Genomic DNA, 19546 nt, shown 5'->3' with positions numbered 1-19546 from the left:
TGAATTTAATAGATGGCAGTAGGCGCTCAATAGGACGAAGGCAAAACAACGAAGTTCCTCAGAGATGATTGGCGTCAACTATTCGAGTTGTACATATTGAGCTAGGGGCACCTCAAGCCGACTGAAAAGTTTGTCTGAATTTAGGAATGTCTGCGGCTTTAAGGATGGCACACCTCAGCATCCAACCGAAACGACCTTTATTGTGCAGGAAGCATTAGGAAGAGGTTCGAGTGGTTAGTTAAAGAGGCTATCTCGGGGGTACATACTGTTGGGGTTCTTGTTGAGACTCGATGTTACGCAAGCGCTTGATATTGATTCATTACGATAACGGGTTCAGCGGCCAAAGTAAATCATCGCATCAATTTAGTACTGGTCAACTTCCATGCGTTCGTAACGGTAGTAACCGTATTAGTAGCATATACTAGAGGAAGATACCGATGTGTGTACACAGGCAGCTAAACGAAACGACCAAAACTATAATCGAACTACATACACTAGGTAGGCTCACTTGAATCCAAACTTAACTTCATAGTTTGCTTGTTTAAATTTATTTAAACAAAAACACAGTGTATATGTTGGTGGTATATACTTGATGCGTCATTCAATATAATATAAACTTCGTTCTTTTGCGCATTTTGTAATAGCTTTGTTTGTAGGTGTGCAAACGCCTTCGTAATACAACGTATGAGCGAGTCGACATTGTCGTCTCAAGGTTGGATACTGACCCATCTATAGTAATTCAATGGGCTCCAAGGGGACGCTACACTGATTGGCTTCTATCAATCGGTGCACCATCGTGCTGGAAAATGCATAGTCTCCATCTAAACATTAAAGTAATCTGCGCCTGCGCAAAGGTTCGTAGAGGATGCGGATACGCTTTTTCAATAATAAGGCGCTCAGCCTCTTAGAGGAAGCAATAGTCAGAGAAAAACAGAATACAGTTTACTGTTACTTTATTCGTAGGAGAACTAAGCGGCAACTGACGACGATCGAACATGCTGCTTTTGGCTGCTTTAGAAAGCGTAGGTCACAACGTTTGATAACGTCCCCCTGCAGGCTTCGTAAACAGCCCCCGACAACATGGGAGTTCGGTTTGGTAGACATCGAACGATGAGCAGAAATACATTTTTAAAGGGCGTTGATTAGAATCCGCACTGCTTTCTCCTTGTCGTGGATTTTCCGTTACTCTGTACAGAGACTTGTTTCTGCTCGTTTCGCTACCGTAAAGCTGTAGTGTCAGTTTGAGTACCGTAAAAGTCTTAATGGGAGTGTGAAAAGCTTCGCTTAAACTGCGATAAATTTGCCCCTATCGTTCTGGAAAGCACCGGTGGTTTTTTAGTGCCGGGATATTTGTAAAGTGAAACATCATACGCATGAAAACAAATAGATTTATACAATTTTACTATTAACAGGAATATTGTAGGGTTAAGCCGTCATAGTCACTATCGTAACACAAATCCGTAAACATTCTGATAATCCCTAGTCGTAGTCAGTCGAATATTTAGGATAAACAGCCGCACTAATCCTTCTACGAACACTAAAATCACGAATATACTTCTAGTCAAAGAAGCAATATCACAGACCGCTTAGTGAGAATCTTATTCAAAAAGAACATTAGCCGACAGGGGCAAAACAATTTGATATTGTCATAGGCAAAAACAAAGGCGTATTAAATTCATTGATTGATTGATTGATGTAAAGATTCCGAAATAGATTAAGAATGGATTTTCTCTATGGTTATCTATACGGGTAATTGGAAAAAGATTAAGCATCAAAAATTCACATCGTTTAGAGCCATTAACCAGGCGTAAATGTAAATCGCTCTAAATTACATTTTTCATAGCGGCGATAACTTACCTTATCGAATAACATAGGAGTTACAAGCAAGCATCAAATCGCAACCGTAAAGTAAGTTGTGTCACTCCATATTTAATAAGAACAAAAAATCCTTTGGTCATCTATCATATTATTTCAATAATTTTTATGTACGAATCCTGTAGGACTGGAAAAATCATCTGTACTAAGCATATATGCCGCACTGACTTACTACTATCTAAACTGGGCATTCCGAATCAAACGGAATTTATCCGCGGCTTTATAATTGACCACTTATATACACATACGCGAAGTTATATTGAATCACTCGTTTGCTCGAATAAGCAAAATAATATGAATAAAATAAGTGACGATAAAATCAAACTATAAAATAATCTGAAGAGTCCGTTTTTACCGCCCTCTATAGAACTAAAGCGATATGTTCGACACGTTTCCTATGAACTACTAAACAGGATGTCAGACGTGGCTACACTGGTACCTTATCAGGAACTTGCGTATAGTACGCGCAGACTGAATTCAAGCTTAACTTGACTTTAAGCTGAGGAGTATAGAACCTGCTGTACTTGAAGTGCGATAGAGCATACTGAGATTACAACGCTAGGCAGCAAAGAAGTCCCTCGAAAAGGAGTACCTTCTCCAATCCTGTTTTTGCTGTCTTTGTAAATTCGCGAAAAGGATACCAACATGCTTTAAGCCTTTGACGACTGAGCACTATAGAGCAGGCTGTCGATTTACTCTGCAGACGCTGGGGACGCTTTATCTGTATTTGGGAAACTCCATATTTAAGACCGAACAAGGCTTGAAGCTAAAGCTGTGTGAAACAAAATTCCGGGACCCTCACACGGTACCACCTCTGGAAGTATGCTAATGGAACCGGTTGGGTCCCACTCACGAATGGACCCTTTTTTTCGTAAGGCACATGTAAAAGTTTGCGTATACCGCTTAAACGGTGGCGCATAACGGTTGAATAAAATGTAACAGTAGTTCGATAGATGCGTAGGTGGTTGTCATTTACCGAAGCTCTATTGGGTGGAGCGTACGAACCATTTACCGACCTTTTACTATCGGGATTCAGAAATTTAATCTGTCGATCTATCAGGACAGAAGATAAATATGGCAGAGGCGACAGTGCAATAATAAAATAATGCGTTAGTTGAGCCTGAGACAGGCGCAGCAGTGGTGATCGCGGATAGACTCAGTTCCGTGCTTGGACTCAGCCGTCTGAGCAAATGTCTGACGGCAATACCGGACGTAAAATTCGAAACATTAAGGCGATAGTGTTTTGCCTACGCTCGATTAAGCAGCCTATGCTCCGCACTTCAGTCCGGATCGCCTGCTAGCCTTTGGAAATAAGCCACCGTATCAATGCTGAATTTGCGAGGCAACATGAGCAAGGAGCTTATTGTACAACTTGAAACAAATCAGTGAGGGACTATCACATATCGACAGTAGCCAAATGTAACAGTTTAAAGGCACCTTGGAGAGGCACTTGTAAATAGAAGTAGAAGCCAAAACACACGAATTACAAAGATGTTGGTAATAGTATATATAGTTCGCATATTTATCTAGATTTTCTACCGAATTATACTTATCAGACATACGATCTGGAAGAGAATTGCTTTCATTATAGCTACTGCAAAGATCGTCTCGGGTTGCTTATGCTGCTCCCTCCGAAAAGTATATAATAATAGCTAATTGAGGGCAACGTAAGTTTACCGAATTATAACTGCTGGAGTAAGTTAACGCGAAACGCCGCGTGATCAAACCACACTCGTAATGTAACGTAACTAGAATTAGCTAACGTAAAGAAGCCTAAGACCTGCGGGTATTACATTTACGACGAGCTAATATCTTCCGTTAATCTTTTCAAAGGCAAATGATATTCCATCCAAACAATCAGGAATCATACACTGAGCACCGTAGGTTCTGTCGTCTATTTGACCCTGTGAGTCAAGATATAAGAAAGGATGATAGTAGAACGTTGAGAGTCTTTGCTAATTGCAATCCGACTTATGTTTCTCGTGTCACCCACTATGCTTCCCAATCGAATGCTCAGTCACTGACAGCAGGGCCATTTTACCAGTACAATAGAACAAAAATTATGCGTGTCCTTGAACGTACACGACGATAGTTACAACTCTCGCGTTGACCCTCTACTTATTGGCTCTAGTTTTATGAAGGTCCTTGAGGCTCAATCAGCCCCACATGACCTTGTACATATAGACGGCGGTGGTTGGGATAGTGCATCAGTTCTACTTTTTGTAATACTGGAGTATTATTGCAGTTGCTTTTTTACCTTTTTAGAGAGTATCTTTTTGGTGACTCTCTGAGATCTAATTACACCATAAAACAATACATTAGTAGTTGGCGTTCCAAAACGCCAGTACAGATTACCTCTGCTGAGATTAACTCAGTGGTAGCCTCGATCAAAAGTAATAATAACAAAATGACTGTTTATATTTTTTGAGCCGTTAGGTAAATTTTGAGACGGACGGACGTTACACTGGTTTAGACCGACGTAAATTAATTGCCCACGTCTTCCTACGAGACGGATAAGGCACTTCGCTTCTCGGCGAAAGAAGTAGTGCAAAATTTTAAAAATAAAAACGTACGATTTTTTTCGGAAACTTTGGTTTTCAATAAAGGTGAACACAGCACAATTAATACCAGAAAAGTCGGCTTGTTTTTGGAAGTAATAAAAAAAATTGGGTGTCTAAGATATTGTTTTTGAGGTATATAGTTCAACGAAAGGCTAGAACCCTTGCTGTCACTTCGCCATAAAAGATGGCTTCTCTGTATGGTCTTTCGGTGCATAAGACCTACATTCAAAACTGTGGTAGGTTCGCCGAGCCGAAGCGATGTAGCGAGTATATAGTTTGATACAACATAAAGTCACCGAGGCAGCGCTTGCCTAAGGCTCGCTCCTAAATACCCAGTACAACGGTGACAGATGTCTTCATCAATGTCCTTGTATAAGATAAATTCATATTTTATAATGAATTTTATTTACAGTGAAAGCAGCAAAGTTAGCAGAATTAAACTGAAAAAGCATATTGAAAGGGCTCTTTTTCAATTTTTAATTGGCGTTACCTAATGCGATATGTCAATTGAAGACGACGTTAAACAAACATAATTTCGCACTTCATTATGGGATAAATTATGTGGTTATAGAATTTCTTAGATCTGCTCCCCTTATTCGTATGATCATCGTCAGACAAGCAGATACTGTAACCAAAAGAATAAAATGTAGTTATAGTAGATGCAATTCTCTCATCAACTTAATAGGCACTAACTTCACATTGATTATTTTTTTCAGGATGGCTTGTTGTAAGAGGCGTGTCACTAGCGAAGTTTTGGCTGCTTTTATAAGCGATGAAAAAATTTAGGCTTGCCATAGATTTAGCATATGGGAGACCAGTAAGCTTGCCCTGCCAGCAAGAGAAGGAATGCCTTTCTGAGCTATTCGACCGTACCATAGGAGGCTACATGTCTAACTGCGATGGGAATTAAAAGCGCAGGAGACTATGTGTAACCCTTTCACTATGATCGAGTACAACGATGTACTACGAAGAGCAAGGCGGATTCGTGAATCCGGAAATTCATTAGCTCTCGGGGGTACGAAAAGGCCGAATACTAAGAGTGTCAGTCACTGGTTGACTGTAAAATAGGCACGAGAGGAGTTAAACCTTTTTAGCGATCGTTTGATAACAACAGCACTACGGGCTATATACTGTCATTCAGAAGCGTCAAGATTCTGTTATACTGCTATAGAGCATATTCGTTAGACGAATCCTTCTTCTCTGTCTTTCGTTTCTTCAATTCCTGGATTCCCATCAAAACCCTTTGGCTGTTTGGCTCCAAACAAATGTGATCCTGTGAACATAGCTTGAATGCAACACAGCTAGCCCTGTAACGATATGGGCGGTCAGTACGGTGGTATTACTGCTTACCCCGCCAAAGTATATTCTTAGTAATTGGTTAAATAAATGAGTTCTTACAAAAGTTCGAAGTCGATCGGTAGGCTTGTGCTTTATATTTTTATATATTGCTTCTGTTTTCATCTTTAATTTTTTTTTTTGCTTATGCCAAAGAGGCTAGTTTAATATTTCAAAACAACACTATTTTATGCGACATCTCGTAAATGTCTCTGAGTGTCCTTGTTTTTCTAGAATATGAGACCGCTTGCTAGGATCCTCTTCCTTGGACATTTAATGAGTAAGTTACAATTGCCTCCCTGGATACTTAGCGAGTAACGTATATGCCTGCTAATTCTAGGGGTACGTTGCGGTCTGGGTTCAAACCCTGGCATAGATGCGCTTTATTCCGTGCCGAGAGCCAGGCACCTAAAGGAACGCCTAACACCATTACCCGACGTAAAACTAGACATAAAGACAGATGAGGTGCATTGTTTCATAATTAACCTGAAAATTTTACTGGTTTATGAACATGACGCCTATTTTGAACTTATAAACCTTGCTTTCCGTATAAACTTCGCATACGGTCAGAGACGTACCACCTATCATGAACCGTTGATTTCAAAAATCCCGCGAACGAAATTTTGACCTCGAAGAGAGGTCTCGTTAAAGCCTCCCTACGAAGCTGAATAAAAATGTTGAAGGTTGTCATAGAAGTCGACGCATCTCAGAGTACACGCCTGTTTGCTTTTAGGTTTAGGGTATGTAAAATTACTACACTCGTTTACCTTGCTTAAATTAATCGGGTAGACAAATTAGAAAAGTAAATGCCTTATGAGTTGACAGAAAATCCAAAACAAAGACCTAACAGAGCATGTGAGCAGCTCACTATAGCAAACGGAAGAGTAGCAAACTTATGAGGCTCTACAGAAAACCAGTTGAGTCGATGGTTCAAAATTACGCGCGATTCGTGATAGAACGAAGCCTATGTAAAACAATACATGGTCAAGTAGGGAAGATTAAACAGAGTACGTTGTAGAATAGTACTTATCGTGAGGCTCTAAAAAAGCAACGTTTCTGTTGTGACCATAATCGTTCGTTTCTTCTCACAGTCTTTAAATTTTTTTTTTTTTACTGCAACCCCGTAAAGCGTTTTCCAAATCACGCAGGAGTGTATATAGGTCGCGCATGGACGACAAGAGGAGCCGAGTCGGCATGATCGACAGTTGCACACGACTTATGGCTCTATTAACGTGCGTCATACAAAAGTGTTTTTTTCTCATTAACCAGAATATATGGTTTTACTGAACCATATGTTCCACTGATTATCTGTAGTATTTAGTGCCGGAATTTACCGTGTGCAGTGCTTATTAATACAGGCCCATTAAAAATCTATTTTTTTTTTGCGCTCGAGAACAAATATTGATTCAGAAAAAAAGTCAAGTATGCCACTAATGATACAAACAATCAAATTCAAGCTAGACAGCTGTATTGCATAGATGAGTCTGATTTTTCCAGAAAACTTCAGTCACTAACTACAATTACTGGAGACAGAGATAGAGCAACGCATTCGGTCTCAGCCTACGTAAGTTATTCTTACGTTTAGCGTACGGGTGAATTAACTTTATTTGGCAAACAATTCATATGCCTGTCAAAACACGTGCGCGATTCAGCTCTTGGGGTGAGTAGGCTAAATTTTCATGAGACGTAGCCTGGCGTTCGATCTTCACTTATCTTACATTGGCATATAATGCCATATATGAAGAGAGAGAAAATTCAACATAGAGTATTTATGTCAAGTTCAAGGAAATGTTGCATAGCTTGCTTAAATTTTACTTATAAGCAATGTGAGAAAGAACATATTGAATAGCAAAGCTCCGTCGTATCCTAGTTGCAGAATGCAATCCATACTATTACATATGGTATAATGTATGGAAGATTAAAACGAATGGTAACAGCGCACCTTCTCAATCGTAGTGATCATGGTTGTTCCAGCGTGTGGTCGACCATCGTTGTCACTATAACCTATACGCATTTACTTGCCACCGATAACTGTACCCTATAATTTCCTGTTTATTCCTAAACTTATCAAACAACTTGAAATGATATTGTGATTAAATGTTTGCCAACTGACTGACTAACGAGCCGTAGTGTAACATCCTAGAACGCAGTTTTCATTTATGGGTGTCAGAGTGGTCCGATCAGCACGGCGCCCGCTACATCGTGCCTACCTCCTCAAAATGTCAGATTAGCTATTGCTTTTCCGGCCATTGGTTGATATTGACGAGCATTAAAAGCATCTGCAAGTATTTCATTTTTAATCTGCAAAAATCACTTCGAATTACTGTCTAAGCAGTTATCAGAAATTTCCGCCCACCCTCCGTTCCTTCGTCATGAAATGCTTACCACATGACCCAGGTGGGCTAATAGTCGGCATAGTAAATCTCCCGACTGTGTTGCGTGCGTGCGTCACAGTGGAAGTAAGAACTGCCTAAGAAAAAAAAATTGCAGCATTTCAATGCTCTTGCAACGATAAGTGTCGTATTATTATAAAAAAGAAACTTTGAGTAGCTCCCTACCGTTCCCGGGCGACCTTTGTACGAGCGCAAAGGGGCGATGAGCCTGCTTGATCATTGCGGACAGAAAGATAATTCGTTTGTTTTTTTTTTCAGCTAAATACTTTAGAGACAACGTATTAATGCTAAGAATCTAATTTGGGCTTCTAGTGACTCATCCTCCGAAATTGCTTATTCCAAAAAATAGATTTCAATAGTGTTCACATTATGCTGCCCTGACAAAATGTCAAAATGATTTCTTCTTATTTAGAAGAAGTCATTTGTAATTTTCGTTAAGGAAGCTTTATTGACAGAGCAGTTTTTTTTTCGATGCGAGTAAATAAATTGAGTACCTTATTCCACTTATTGTTACATGAGAATAATTGTATCCCTTATGTTGAGACTATTGGATTGGAGGGGCTATTTACTGTCACTATATTTGAAACGTCCAAGACGCCTTGTTGAAGAAGTTGTATATAAATGCTTATCATTTCCGTATAGAGTTTTAGAGGAGGCAAATGATGGTGAACTTCTTTATATACAAGAAGAGGCAAACGATATTATGCTGCAACGAAGGTAAAACGTCTATCACGCTCACTTAGTTGTTCGTTCGGACAAGATACGCACAGGTCTGTCCTATCACTGTCAAGTGACGGATTATGAGTTGAAAAACTGGGTCATTAAAAGGAAGGCTGATGGTGACACGGGGAAATTTCATACAGCTTTGATCAGGTACCGAGTCGCTACTTTGCACTGCAGCGACCCTGCTTTAGAAAACGCTCTCTGTGTACTCTTCGTTATCAATGTACCATTCATCTTTTCTCTTGAGCGCTTAAGCGGGAAATGGCAACCTTGTTACGTTTTGTCTTGGCGCGTCCAAAGAAACGATACTATTTGTTAAGTCAAGAAAGGAAATATACGCTCTATTTGGCTCACGCTGACCAACTTAAACGTATATTCAGTTATTCAAAGTGTTTTCAAAGGCTAAAAAAATGCAGTCTAGTATGTGTGACAAACAGAATGTATTTGTCGAGGGTGCCTGAAATAGTTTGTTGTTAAGTTTTTACGTAATGCCGTTTTCCAGATCGAAACAGCGGCCTATACACAACCGTTCTCTGGGATGATCGTTTTTGGGCATTATTTTCAGGTCCGAACTTGGGAAGGCGAAAGAGTTGATTTTCGCATCGATTCATCAGGATTGCTATCAGTGGGAGAACTGAAATCTACAAAACAGCTCAAAAATTAGAACCTACGTCGTTGTTAAGACAATGAAAATAGTTTGTAAAATATGGCAATTCTATGCCAGCGCATATCTTCAACTTATATGACCTAACCCGTTCTGCCACTTCTACACCGATTTTTTATAGACATAGAAAAAGCCTAATATAAATCTTCCTCAAATCCCTATTGCATATTGCCTAAAGAAGTCAACGTTCCTACATTATTGTGACGTTCTATGGTAGAAAGAAATTATCCCCGTGGAAGTATATTAATCTAATCAACGAGTACGATTTATATTTGTCGAAAATATAGTTTGCAATTTTTCATTCATGAATTATTTTGGCTGGGTTGTGGATATTTGAAAAATCAAGAGTATGTCCTAAATCCAATAAGATAGATGCCTGATTCATAAGGCATGGAAAAAACGAGCCACCCTTCAACATAAACCTTTGATGAATTTTCAACGATTATTGAGAAAATCGCAAATTGGAGCCTTTAAATTAGGCCTAATAAACAATAAGTGAATTTGAAGCTGATGAGCTAAATCAGGTCCTTCGCTATCTACGACTGTAAGCGTATTGAACATTAAAGGAGTTTAGATGCAAACTAAAAAGCACCACTTAGTGATTAACTTTCCCTTTCTCAAAAACAATACAAAATATGGCCTTTAGAAAAGCAACATTTTTTTTTATAGATGCAACCATGTTAAGGACAGAAATTGGAAGGTTGAAAATCACAGAGAATATGCTTACAGTTTGGGACGTCAAACGGAAGAATGAGTTGCTGTTACGACGGAAGCTTTTGGACAATACGTTTGATGATGGCGAGAAAAAGGCAATGAACAAGATCGAAGTCAGACCTTAGATAGAGTTCAAAAATGTTTTTTAATAAAACTTTGTTATGTGTTGTTAGAAAATAAAATCTAAGTATAGAAGGTCACACAATTGCTATCGAACCGCTTTAACATATCTATCTAAATTGATCAACACAATAGCTGCAAGCCGCATTGAATGAAACGGCCTTAGGCCTTTGGATCTAAATACGAAATCAGCCTTCGTTATGCAGCACCTAGTATTGGTGTGCACCTTTCACTAACTTGAGCGATTTTACTAAATAAACTGATCACAAAAACGATATCCAGCATAACATCCGGCTTTATTTTTCAGTACATTAAGATTTACGCTTTTAATTTCTTTGCAAACAGTAAAGCCGAGTGTAAACAAGACAAAGATCAACAAAATAGACAAAACGGAAGCTCATGAGCAACAATAACACAACAATACCACTCGGCAAATGGTTACCACGGTTTCAATAACAGTCTATTAAAGGAACCCAAGAAAATGTGCTAGAAAAATTCAGCAAGACCGGCGCCAGTTATACCTTCGTGTAAGAGGGAAGATCCTTGATTCTATACACAACAGGCGATTCGGAATATGTTTACGTAGTAAAGAAAACGAAAGCAGTATGAACAACAGGCCTCATTTATTTATTCAAAGTCAGCAGATTATGAAATATCGATACGCGATCATTTTAAACCTTGTACGGACCAAAATTTTTCAGTATATTAGTGGTAACACGTGCCTGCTTACTAGTCGATCGGATTTGAATTTATGCCCAGATACACACCTTAATCTTTCATCAGATACCTGGGCAGTAGGAATTATGGTAATCCTTTCTTCTCTTCGGTCTTTCCAGATTGCTCATATTGTACACCCCACCCTAAAACGTCTTGAAGCAATGCTAAACAGCGATACCACGGTATGTTGTAGAAGGTACAATGATGGGTCGGCTATAGAGAACGTTTTTCTAATGGTTACAAGTGACTATGATCTGAATGATTAGAAGATCTTCACGATACGTACACACCAATTTAAGCTTACTGAAAGTGTGTGTGAACGACATACATCAGTTCCAAAACTGCTTGTGAAAATCTAATGATTACTAAAAGTTTTATGTATTTTTTTAAATAAAAACCCTGAAAAAAAGAGCGAAGTGAGGGATTCTGCTCGGTACGGCAATTCCTTAATTAAAAGTAAATTCAGTTGTCTAAAACGAGTTCTAGAATACTGATTATGAACACGTTTTAGCTTTTAACCAAGGTGCATTTTTATATACAAGATAGTTTTTTGAGCATTCGTGTAAAAAAAAACGTTCCAATATTAATCGTTAACTGTAGAAATTTCCATGCAGTAGATTGGAGATAACCAAACAGTAAAATGTATGTCTTTAATTGTTATAAGAGATGATATTATACAACACTTTAAGTACGTAAAAAAGAACACCTTTATCTAAGCCTATAGGGAATCTCAATGCTTTATTAAAAATATCACCCTAAATTGAGCTAAACGAGATGAAAAGGTAAAAATTGGCCAAGGTATCAGTCGGTTTCAGAAACTGGAAGTAACAAAAAACGAGAAGCGAACATTAATCTATTATATACATATAAATGGGAGAAAATAATGCGTTTTAATCGTTTAAGCGAAATTATAGGACGATTTTGTCTAATATATCGGTCAAGAGAGAAACATCAATGGTGTCCATTCGATAAGAAAAACTTATTTTTATGGTTAAATTAACTATAATTATTGGTATTATTGCAACAGAGATAAATTTTAGATCTGAACGTCGACATTACATAGCCAATATATATATAGTTCAATACCTTATCTTTACTTGGTACTGTCGTTTTCTGCTCTTTCATTATTACACAATTTAAGCTTTTATATTAGTCAGAAGCAGAAAATAATGAGAACTTTCTTCTAATTAATATAAAATTAAATATATATTTTATGTTATGGTTTACGCAAAGGGCTTTACAGTCCTGTCACATCGATCTACCTCAGTTGTTTCTGCGATGATGACACCGTCCTTAGAATGTATGGTCATAATGTGAATATATTGTCTGAAAGAGCTTTGGCTTTTATTACTGGCGCGAACAAGTGGACCCGCCTCAATAGGTTGGCATTAAGTCTATCTAAAGCAAAAAAACATATTTCATTTGGTAAAAAAACAATTTGTTTCAGGTCCACAGTATAAACTGCAGCGAGACACAACGTCAGTTTCAACCTCTTCAACAGCCTTAAACTCATAAACATTTATACGTAAGGGTACAGGGTAATTTTCAATTTCATAGACACAAACTAATAGCAGTTTAATCTAAAATGCGTTTTGGCGTTGCCAAACTATGAGTCATAAAATCTATTACTATTCGTAGAATAGTCTGGTTCTCTGGAATTGGGCCCCATGTCACGCATGTGCCATTACTTTGAAGGTCCCAAAAATTTTTTTAGAATAACAGTCCCGTATAGCAGAACAGATACGTTCCTTGTACCTCAGCACTAAAAGTGAGCTCGATTTGAAAGCACAGGTATCCTACTATCTAGCGAACATAATAAAAGAACTTACTAGGAAAAAGCTAAAACCAATCTAACATGGCGAACCCCGATGTGAGGGGCGGTTGTACTGGTAGAACCATTTATCCCCTTCTACCGCAGCAGGTTTCCTGCAATTTTTAGCGGAAATTTGACGATGCCAAACGATGGTGCAGGGTCCCCATAAAGCGCGTCCACTTCAGTTTTAATTTGCGTAGGCATATTGACGACTGGGTATTTAATGTTTCTTCATTGTTACCCGACACGCTAACAACAACGGCTTGAACAATAGCGAGCGTCCTACATGGTTGAAACGCATGCATGGCCAATTATAGCAATGGAATCCTTTTAACGACTAACGCTATCTTTATATAGAGAAGACATTTTTCATATTATCTTTATTTACATATAGAACATATAATTAGTTTTTACAGACTGCTGTAGGTATAGAGAAGACACTCAGACGCTCTGTCCGCAAGAGATATTTCCTAAAAGATTCCAAACCAATAAAGCTAACCTATAGCGCATAGCGCGATCTGATTTAGAATTCAAGTTCGATGAACTGTATTCTGTAGCGGCGATGCTATTCCATCATCAGTCTACTGATGCCATTATTATGGTAGAGCTAACTCGGTCCGAAATACGTTACGGGACCACAAGTGACAGGAACAGGATCAGCCCAGATAATAATCACTCTTGACAGCGTTCAATCGAATATAGAGACGTACGTTTTCATAGAAATCATATGATGCTACCAATAGTTGGCATCCGGGAACTAATTACTAGTAGGTCAAGCATATTATCATATAAGCAAATCTGACGTTTAGCTCACTCCTTAGAATTAGATCTACATATTTTACGGAACAGAATAGAAAAAATATGTATTAATGAAATGTAACTTTAAATCGGCGGTGGTGTCTTGTTAAGGACTTTAGGTAATCGCAGGAAATTTATTTGACATAACAGAGCTAAGGCCTTTGGACTTTTGAAGGACGAACTCTATTGAGAGCAATGTAAAGTTTAAACAAACAGCGCTTCACATCGAAAAGCAGACGCTGAAGTGGAACGCCTAGCCAGAAACCAGGAAATCCGGTGACGTAACCCATCATCTCCAACACTTTAATTATTCAAACAAAGATAATCATCAAGGTAATTAGATCATTGGGAGATGATCGGATGACTGTCGAAGCAAGTCCCTCATCCTAAATATACTTCTAATTTATTGAAACTCAATGGGCTCATGCAACTTACCAGGAATTCACTTCTAGGACAAGTTTCCTTTTCTAGTTCTATACGACCTACGTAATTTGGGACGACTCCTTATTTTTAGCAAATAAACATTATAGATGTTTATGAGCGATGGTGATTTTCAAGCAGCTCTAGTAGAAAAAAGTACAAATGTGTAAGACAAGAAAGTAGACAGACGTATTGTTGGACGACCACAGAAGCAAACCAATTCACCACATGACTAGTATATATTCCGCTAGAAACAGACTCTACAAACTGACGAAAAAATAAACCAATTGGTCTACCAAACCAGCAAAAACGTCTACGGGTAGGACCAACAGTTCTTACGTGTCGATTCATTGTTCCAATCGTTGAAGAAGACGCAGACTACACGTTGGACGTGATAAAATGTACAAAGTAAATGAACAAGGAAATTAAATGGTCTTAAAGTTTTGAAAGTAGGCAGTTGAAACGAGATAAATAGGTTAGCTAAATATGCAGCTATTAATTAATTGTCAAATACCTAATACTTCTATAATAAATGTTACAAGTTTACACTAACTTATGATGTAGTTTGTCAGCACATAAAAGCGTGTTTTAGCGTTTGTTATACTGCTGGATGCCCACTGCATAGCAGAGAAGACTTTTATAGCCTCTCCTTAAAACAAGACAACGTATTTGATGCTTAATGACGATAATTGCTTATGAAACATCGACGTACGTAATATATTTCTACGTGAAACCAATAGTGCCGATCCGACTAAACGAACACTTTTTGAAAATTGAAGAAAGATTGAGATGCAACTTCCAGCTCCTAGTTGACGGCATGCGGCCCGGGAAAACGTCCCATGGATTCAATCTGTGTGGACAAGGTCTAGTGCTCGACTTGTTAAGTTACTTTGAAGACTACTCGATCCTACTTGACAAAATCAGCTAACATTGTTTGAGTGCACATTCCTAATTTTTTTTCGTTATATGATTTCTGAGTAATTAGTTAATTACGAATGGTATTTGATTATAGGCTACTGGAACTTCTTGATGCTTTTTTTTAAAACTATATTCTAATAAAAGACAGATACTTCATGCCAGACGACTCATTGACTTCTGTTCAATATAACCACCATTCGTCGCGATTACAGCTTCAGTTTGGGTCCTGAATTGCTCACAGACGTATTTCAAATGTTCCCTTTGCAATTTTGCGAGCGCCTTCTTGATAGCACGAATAAGCGAGTAAACGTTTTTCTGTCGAGATTAGTTAGACTCTCTCTAAATAATTCTCCATACATAGCAACCTAACGGGTTTAAAGCCGGACTGTTCGGCAGCTCCATGGGCTTATCCTAGAATTCCCGGGTAGCCAACGCTGAGCTAATCGATTCGTATGAGACCTATTTTATTGAAATACGTTTGGTCTTTTTCTAAAATCTTCCGATATCCACATTTGTATAAAACTTTCTAAAATAGTCCTCCCTCAATCGTGCGCTAACCTTCTTAGAGGTACGGTGGCACAATGTCAATGTCCCGTTCAGTGGATACCATGAATTTCGGCGAAAAATTTGCTTTTGTTTACAATAGACACATCGCCTAAATCATTACTGGGAATAATTTTTGTGTTGAGAAAAAATTCTCATTAAAGAAAAATCGAAGACGATCTGCTTCTTCATTTTTGGGAGATTTGAGTAGCAAGAACCTCTCAAATGTCTTGTTCACAGTGTCCTCAACGAGAACCGGTCTGATTTTTGTAATACATGAGATGTACCTGAGGTCTTTGTAAACAGTCCGTGATATTATATGCTCACTCATATCCATTTCTTTCATTAGCATCCTGGAATGGAAGAATCATCAGACAGGCGCTTTTGGACGGTAGAGTCCGCAAAACTTTTCCTGTCATGGATTTCCGCTGTTTGCACTGGAGTCGACCTCTGCTTCTTCTGCAACCGCGCGCTCGTTTGTGGGGCATCACGCGGTCGCTGTGGGGTAACCTAAAAAGTTTACAACTTCAGCGAGAGTTTGTTCAGCGCGTAGGGACCGGATAATAGGTGATCTTCAATTGAAACTCTAAAACGATGGACGGTTATTGCTTACTGCTATGTTGTAAGGAGAACTAGTTTTTGTATGATACCAGGAGTAGCAGGTGAATCATGTGCCTAACGACAAAATGCCTGTTAAAGTTCGTTTTAATTTAGGCGCTGTATCCTGTAACCTGCGAGTGAATCCATTTAGCGCATGATCACCCGCACCAATATGTTGTTTAGGGTACGGACGCCATACTTCACAAGAGTACGAGAACTAAGCAAGAAGCTATTGTTCAGTAGAATGTAGAAGGTAGATGAGCCAATTGTAAAGTTTCAAAACATTGTATTACAAGCCAAAATGACTGATAGGATGCTCTGCGAAATTGACAGGTTTAAGTTAAGCTGTGCAGGAATTATAACGCAATATTATTGTTTAAAGTGTGCTTTCTTTGCACCAATTGGCACTAAATACACAATGGACTGAAAAAACAGAAGCATCGCTTGCTCAGAGCGTCCTATTTACTTGCGTATGACAAATATCTCTGGGCAGCATGCCCTTTAGGTACCGAATTTGAAATGGACCAGAACATGATCGTTGAGGACATACTCCCATAGAACAAAAAGCCCCATTAAAAACGTACTTCTAAATACGCGACTCGCACTTGATTTGATCGAACGATTAAACGAATATTTTAAAAGTATCGAAGGCTCTTCAAGCGTGTTTAAATAAGGTTTTTTTATTGTCGACTTTTTGTGTTAAAATAAAGTTCTTTGAATACGTAATGACTAGGGCAGCTTCATCTGATTGGCCAACGCGCCATTTGAATACCTTTTTATGCTGATCATGCATGCGCGATCATTGCTAGCTCAGAGATTAGTGCTTGCAAATGGTTATTGTGACACAACGTCGTTCTATAGGCTTCTTGGAAAACAAGCCGAAATAAGTCCGGTAAGACCCACAGACCAGATAACCAATAGCCGATGCAAAGAAGCATAGTACATAGTAGTTGATCTCACGACAACCGGCGTTTTGCAATGTAAGCCTTTTCGAATTTTGGTGAGAATTGAAATAGGTACAGTTATACCGTAAATTACTTCTTATAGACACTTAAACGTGGCGTTAAAGAAGGGGCTATTAAGTTAAAAACAAATACTTTTCAATTGCTTCGTAAAAAGTTGCGAGAATCACAATTTATATTGGTGTTAGTACGGCTGTCAAAGATCGTAAAAAAAAACTATAGTAATCTAGCTGTAGTCAAGTCTAACTGGATGGAATATATTAATAGCGAGTCTTTCTAGATCCACGGTGTTCGGAGCTTTAGTTATTAGGAACAAATCCAGAGGTGACTTGTTGACAGGCCGAAGCGAACTACCGATGAGTTTAAAAAAACATTGTTAACACAAACTATCATAAAATTACTTTTTTAAGAAAACATTTGCCGTAGCGATTTTCTCCCAATTTTTTCTTATTTTGGAAGATTAAAAGAATGTCTAATAGAGCGTTGAATTGATGACTTAGGAACCAAAAGTTCTCCGCGACGGCCTTAATAGAAACAGAAATTCATGGACAGCATATTCTGCTCCTGCTTTGGCTAGCCCTTGGTCCCTGTTACAGTAAATAATGTACCTGTTAGCAAGGTACAATTCACAGTTGCATATAGCTTTATTTAATGACGTTTCTATATTTATCGCTATATTAATGGAATTTAAACGTTCAGCGCATCTAGGTCAAACGTGCATTAAAAACAGGCATCTTAAATTCAAATCGCTGTTTGTTATAATCATCTTCTTCCAGGTTATTATATGTAATATTGGGTTTCAGATTAGTATAATCTTTGGCAGGTTTGGTAGTGATAGGCCTGCTTTTGCCTGCGAATCTTGGGAATCCATTGTGGTCTAGATTCCAAGCTGGCCATGGACAGACTTCATTTGATGCTGCAAGCCAGCAGTCTCATAGACTGTCTAACGGCGATACTGGCGACGTGAAGCTTGAAACACAGAGAAGCTCACCTCTGCGTACACTTAATGCACTAGCTTATAATTGCCTCCAAGGTATTTATCGTAGCACGTAAATGATCGTATTCATCCACCGCATCTCATTGCTGGTTTTTGTATTAGCAGGAGACAGGTTCCGATAATTAGTAACGCGGTCGCGAGAATAACGTTATGAGCCACTTTTGCACAACTTAATTCCAGATATCTGAATATATACGAGAACGATTTGTCTATGTTTATCTACACAGTGAAATAGACGAGCTGAGACTCGAAATTGTTAAAAACCTAGTTTAAAAGGGACAAACGTCCTCTGAGAGAAGAACAGTGCTACCATATGTCAGTAATCCTATGTGGGGATTTTGTAACTACAGGACCGAAGAGGCAGCTTGCGCCTTCCGTAGTAAGGTCTAAGTAACTCCGGACCCGTAGGTTGTGAGGCCCGAATCCAAGCTCGACTAAAAATAAAAGAAATCTTCTGCCGCTACTACTACGTTGAACGAAATAAAAACACTCGTGAACAAACCAAGTTCATATTTTAGTGGACTTTAACAAATTTCATGCTCTGGTTCGCCTAACTGGTGTCGCGATTGATTGTCTACTTAAGGCAGCTGAAAGACGTAGGACCAACTAGGTGGCTGCCTGTTCCAGTGGCTGTGACTTTTTTTTTCGTTAGAAACACTGACAGCTTTTGGCTGAAAAGAACTAGACTACATTTTTTGACGGCTATATTTGTCGATGATTGTAATTTATAAGGTATTTTTAGTTATTATATACAAATTGATTAAGTCCATTTATCGTTGCTAACCATCAGGGAAGTGTATACTAGTTACAAATCCATGAAGTGTCATCATGCGGTTGTAAATAATTAAATGTATAGTGCCATTACTAAAGAGAAATAAACAAATCTTAATAATTGTAATCTGCACATATTTCTCCATAAGAATACCCATAAGCCTACGTTTTCTTCGCTACTTCAAGCTTACTTTTTCAAAGAAATTGATGACTCTTACTATGCCCTCGTTAGGAGTTTCGCACAAGGAATATATGCTTAAAAACGCAGGTATAGTTAGTTGATTTTTAAAACTGGATTTATTCGAAGGCTGATAGTTCAAAAGCAAAATGTGTCGCAAGCCTAATTGCGTACACGTGGAAAAGAATCAACAATGCTTTTCAATGGGTTCTTTTCAATGGGCCACAGATTTACGCATGGCATTCCCTTCAAAGGGCGTGCTATTCCTTGCCTAAGAGCAACTGGCGTTAAGCAAAAAATGCAGTCGATCTCATGCTCTATATAATACGTTATGAACTCAGGAGGGCAATTTAACGAACAGTTGGCAAATAGCGACGTAACTCGATTGAAACTGAGTATTAAAAATTGAAAAAAAAATTGTTCACAATTAACAACAGCTCTTAT

The 19546-nt window shown here is 38.5% G+C and overlaps 1 long non-coding RNA gene across 2 annotated transcripts in view; it reads left to right on the top strand.

Moving 5' to 3' along the window:
- LOC111244952 (uncharacterized) overlaps window positions 1–19546 on the top strand; it is an 86329-nt gene that overhangs the window by 47497 nt on the left and 19286 nt on the right. Inside the window, exons 1-3 of one of the 2 annotated variants that reach the window (XR_002671137.2) lie at window positions 75–233; window positions 645–854; window positions 5153–5758. This is a non-coding gene — a long non-coding RNA (uncharacterized LOC111244952). Of the gene's footprint in view, window positions 1–74; window positions 234–644; window positions 855–5152; window positions 5759–11221; window positions 11285–19546 lie in introns of those variants that run through there. The other variant, XR_015322368.1, reaches the window with a different exon arrangement.

Source organism: Varroa destructor, unplaced genomic scaffold, assembly GCF_002443255.2.
Source record: "Varroa destructor unplaced genomic scaffold, Vdes_3.0 BEIS01000002.1, whole genome shotgun sequence".
Taxonomy (NCBI): Eukaryota; Metazoa; Arthropoda; class Arachnida; order Mesostigmata; family Varroidae; genus Varroa; species Varroa destructor.
This window is presented reverse-complemented; position numbering and strand designations above follow the sequence as displayed.